Below are 5000 nucleotides of genomic sequence, written 5' to 3' on the forward strand. Positions count from 1 at the left end.
GGTCTCCGGCTTAGAGGTCGGGATTTGTTTAGGGGTTTTTCTCCCCGCGGTCCGACACACAATTAAGGTAAGACCCTCGGTCTCACTCCCGTGACGTACCACCGGGTTACGCTCCGGTGGGTCGTTGCCACGGCGAGGAGTTTTCCGATTTTGCGAGTGCCACGGTGATCGCAAGCGATCACTCACGTAAGAGCACTTCCAACCAGAGCCCCGTTCGTCACCCGAGGGTGTCCAGGTCCTACCACTTGGAGGAGGGGTTGGCGCACCAGGGAATAAAACCCTGGACCTTCTAGGACCCTGTAGATAGGGACAGAGGGAATCTCGTTAATCCATTCATGCGCGTCACTAATTAGATGACGAGGCATTTGGCTACCTTAAGAGAGTCATAGTTACTCCCGCCGTTTACCCGCGCTTTTTTGAATTTCTTCACGTTGACATTCAGAGCACTGGGCAGAAATCACATTGCGTCAACACCCGTGGGGGCCATCGCAATGCTTTGTTTTAATTAGACAGTCGGATTCCCCTAGTCCGTGCCAGTTCTGAGCTGAGCGTTGAATGGCGGCCGAAGAGGACGATCGTTCTAGACGAAAGCCTCGCAGCAAGGAAGATCCGCGGGAGGCCAAGGCACGGGACCGAGCTCGGATTCCCATCAATGTGTTCACCTCGCCCAGGCCCGGCACGTCAGCCAGACCCGCTTCCCGACCAAGCCCGACACGCCCCGCTCCTCAGAGCCAATCCTTATTCCGAAGTTACGGATCCAATTTGCCGACTTCCCTTACCTACATTAATCTATCGACTAGAGGCTCTTTACCTTGGAGACCTGCTGCGGATATGGGTACGAACCGGCGCGACACCTCCACGTGGCCCTCTCCTGGATTTTCAAGGTCCGAGGGGAAGATCCGGACACCGCCGCAACTGCGGTGCTCTTCGCGTTCCAAACCCTATCTCCCTGCTAGAGGTTTCCAGGGAACTCGAACGCTTATACAGAAAAGAAAACTCTCCCCGGATCTCCCGACGGCGTCTCCAGGTCATTTTGGGTTACCCCGACGAACACTCTTACGAGGGCCCGATTGGTAAGCGGTTCCGCTGCCGGGTTCCGGAATAGAAACCGGATTCCCTTTCGCCCGATGGGTGTGTGTTTTTGTTTATCATTAAATGATATTTTGCTCTCTCTTAGGACACCTCATCTACATAGGATTTCTCTTAGGGCTTAGGATCGACTGACTCGTGTGCAACGGCTGTTCACACGAAACCCTTCTCCACGTCAGTCCTCCAGGGCCTCGCTGGAGTATTTGCTACTACCACCAAGATCTGCACCGACGGCGGCTCCAGGCAGGCTCACGCCCAGACCCTTCTGCGCACACCGCCGCGACCCTCCTACTCGTCAGAGCTTCATGGAAGACGCGCCTTTAAAAAAAGCTAACGTCAACCTCACTTGCCGCTGACGGCGGAGTATAGGCGCGACGCTTCAGCGCCATCCATTTTCAGGGCTAGTTGCTTCGGCAGGTGAGTTGTTACACACTCCTTAGCGGATTCCGACTTCCATGGCCACCGTCCTGCTGTCTTAAGCAACCAACGCCTTTCATGGTATCCCATAAGCGTCGACTTAGGCGCCTTAACTCTGCGTTTGGTTCATCCCACAGCGCCAGTTCTGCTTACCAAAATTGGCCCACTTGGCACTCTGATCCAATATAATCTCGTGGCTTCATTGATCCAAGCAAGCCAGAGATCTCACCCATTTAAAGTTTGAGAATAGGTTGAGGTCGTTTCGGCCCCAAGGCCTCTAATCATTCGCTTTACCAGATGAGACTCGCACACGTTCATCAAAAGAGAACGAGCGAGTGCCAGCTATCCTGAGGGAAACTTCGGAGGGAACCAGCTACTAGATGGTTCGATTAGTCTTTCGCCCCTATACCCAGTTCCGACGATCGATTTGCACGTCAGAATCGCTACGGACCTCCATCAGGGTTTCCCCTGACTTCGTCCTGACCAGGCATAGTTCACCATCTTTCGGGTCCCAACGTGTACGCTCTGGGTGCGCCTCTTCTCGCAATGAGAACGAGACGCCCCGGGAGTGCGAGGCCGCATCGTGACGCGGCCCATCCTCCCTTGATCGACGCTAAGGTACGATCTTCACTTTCATTGCGCCTTTAGGTTTACATGTCCCAATGACTCGCGCACATGTTAGACTCCTTGGTCCGTGTTTCAAGACGGGTCCTGAGAGTACCCAAAGCAGTAGCGTCGCTGACCGGTAATTCAAAGCTTGGCCAGTCCGAGGACACCGCCTGCTAACAGCTGGTTAGGCCCGGAGCCGGCGCTAGGTCCGTACCATCCGGGTGACAAACTAACCGAGCTTGCGGCGGGCCTGACGCACACACATTCGAAAATGGATTGGTTGCGGCCCGATACCGTCAGAGTACCGTCACGCAGCCGGCCAGGCGATCGAGCGTCTGCCGTGTGCGCACGAAGGCGACACGACAGGCAACAACTCGAGCCGTAGACCGACACGCAACGGGTCGCGACGTTCTACTAAGGGAGAAGTGCACGACTACGCGACCGGAACATTTGCCGAAGATGGTGTACCCTCGCACTGGAACCACCGAAGTGGCCCATTACGGGCTATCTGCGCACCAACGGAAGCCAGCCTCGTCGACGATGAATCTCCCCATTCGATCTTTTGGGTTTCTCAGGTTTACCCCTGAACGGTTTCACGTACTCTTGAACTCTCTCTTCAAAGTTCTTTTCAACTTTCCCTCACGGTACTTGTTCGCTATCGGTCTCGTGGTCATATTTAGCCTTAGATGGAGTTTACCACCCACTTAGGGCTGCACTCTCAAGCAACCCGACTCTAAGGAGAGGTCCTCCCGAAACGCGTACCAGTCGCTACGGGCCTGGCACCCTCTACGGGTAAATGGCCCCATTCAAGATGGACTTGGACGCGGTTCGACGTCTCGGGATAAATTGACCCTCCTGAACACTACATTTCCCAACGGCAGAACCGCGGGATTCAGTGCTGGGCTAATTCCTGTTCGCTCGCCGCTACTAAGGAAATCCTTGTTAGTTTCTTTTCCTCCGCTTAGTAATATGCTTAAATTCAGCGGGTAATCTCGCCTACTCTGAGGTCGTCGTACGTGATACAAAATTTTGTGTGTTTCGGCCGAAAGAGCGTAAAAGTAGTACTCGCGAAAACGTACAAAGCACAAAAAAAAAAGAAAAAAAAAGAAAACGAAACAACACTACACGACAGAAGAGAGAAAAAGGTAAACAAAAAACCGATATATGCCTTATGCGCCACACCAAAGTGTCAATATAATTCTTTCTTCATCTCTCGTCGATCGGAAACTCTCGCTAGACGATCTGGCCGGTTAACTTTAACGTCCGTCGAAAAGAACTTTCGGGGACTGGACGACCGACAGATCGCGCGGTTCCGCACGAATCGACAATGAAGAAAAGAAAAGACATGGGGCGACCGACATAAAGGTTTTCATCATTGGATATACCTTTTCTCTCTCCGCGGTGCTGTTCCGTGCGTGAACACACAAGTGTGTCTTTTGCGTCGTGTGACAATCAAGTTCGAAATAAGCCTCGCCAATAGAGGAGTATACATATTATTATAAAAAAAAAAATAATAATACATATAACCCGGTGGGATTTCTTTTTCTCTCTACTTCTTGTATAATTGAACCAAAAACCACGGGGGTACAGAAACGTTGCGCACGAAACGATTTATCATCGATCAAACACAAAACCAAATTAGAGACACGAGAGAAAGAGAGTAAGATCTCAAGACGCACATAGGCCGTCATCAATACGATTCAACGCGAACGTGGCGATGGAATGGCAATCGCACAGATTAGCGAGGACACGTCGACGACGGGGAATAATTCCGACCCGATCAAGTACGACGTGCTCCATCCCGCACATTGCTGCGCTTTGCTCCGCTGTCCATCGATCATCAAAGCGTTCGCGATAGAACGAGAGATCTCTTTCGTCTCTTCCCTCGAAGACTCGAAAAGGAATGTGTGTTTGTCGAAATCGCCGGCAACGACGACCCTCCGCCGTATGGCAATTATAACGTAGAGTTAAGAAACTCATCCACGCACAGGCATATTCTCTCCCTGGGGCTTAACATTGCCACACCACACACACTCTGTGTGCCACACAGTATTCTTTCTTTCTTTTATAATTTGTGTGTCCATCTCTGTAGTCTCGCGAGACTCTTGTAAATATACCTCTTTCGTATATACGCATCATTTCAGGCGACGTCGGGAGCGCGTTAAATGTTCATGAGTGGAAACGCTTCTTTCCGCAAGGCGAATCGTTTCGCAGAGAAGGTGAGAGATTTGGAGATCCTCGTCGAAGCGGTGCCTTACGGGCGGTCGTATTTTCAATACGACTCACGACACCGTAAAAACACTCACGCAAGTCCGAACGTAAGAAATACCAATCCCTACTTCGCCTCTCGTGGAAACTAGATATATATATATATTTGTATGTGTTTATAAGACGCAATGCAAAAATTGGCAATTTTCACAGAACCGCGACAAACGCCGACGAAACGCCCATCATTCGCTCGTACGTAGCATCTTTGCAACCCGACTCCGAAACGCTCTTTGGCGCCCTCCAAAAATATATTTGGAGAGGTAAGCGACGGCGGGGACTTACAAGAGCAACGCAAGCAGTTTATGGTTACGTAAACGACCCTCAGCCAGGCGTGGTCCAGGAATTGTATCCGTGGACCGCAATGTGCGTTCGAAATGTCGATGTTCATGTGTCCTGCAGTTCACACGTTGACGCGCAATTAGCTGCGTTCTTCATCGACCCACGAGCCAAGTGATCCACCGTTCAGGGTAATCGTATATATTTTTGATTTACAAATCAATATATGTATATGTCTCTTGTTCTGCGGTTCGTAAGAACGCATTGTACCTGAACGCTCCAACCAGCGCGCGAAGGAGATTCGTTCAGGCGTCGTTTTAAGGACGACACTATCGTCGTCC

General features: G+C 51.3%; 1 non-coding gene and 1 pseudogene across 1 annotated transcript; both read right to left on the reverse strand.

Annotated features, from left to right (window-relative positions):
* The window catches only part of LOC143219785 (large subunit ribosomal RNA), a 6574-nt pseudogene extending 3449 nt beyond the window's left edge, over positions 1–3125 (reverse strand).
* Positions 3126–4698: 1573 nt separating this feature from the next.
* Positions 4699–4853, reverse strand: LOC143219805 (5.8S ribosomal RNA). The gene has a single exon (XR_013011459.1). It is a non-coding gene; the product is annotated as a 5.8S ribosomal RNA (ribosomal RNA).
* Positions 4854–5000: the final 147 nt, after the last annotated feature.

Source organism: Lasioglossum baleicum, unplaced genomic scaffold (genome assembly GCF_051020765.1).
Source record: "Lasioglossum baleicum unplaced genomic scaffold, iyLasBale1 scaffold0073, whole genome shotgun sequence".
Lineage (NCBI taxonomy): Eukaryota > Metazoa > Arthropoda > Insecta > Hymenoptera > Halictidae > Lasioglossum > Lasioglossum baleicum.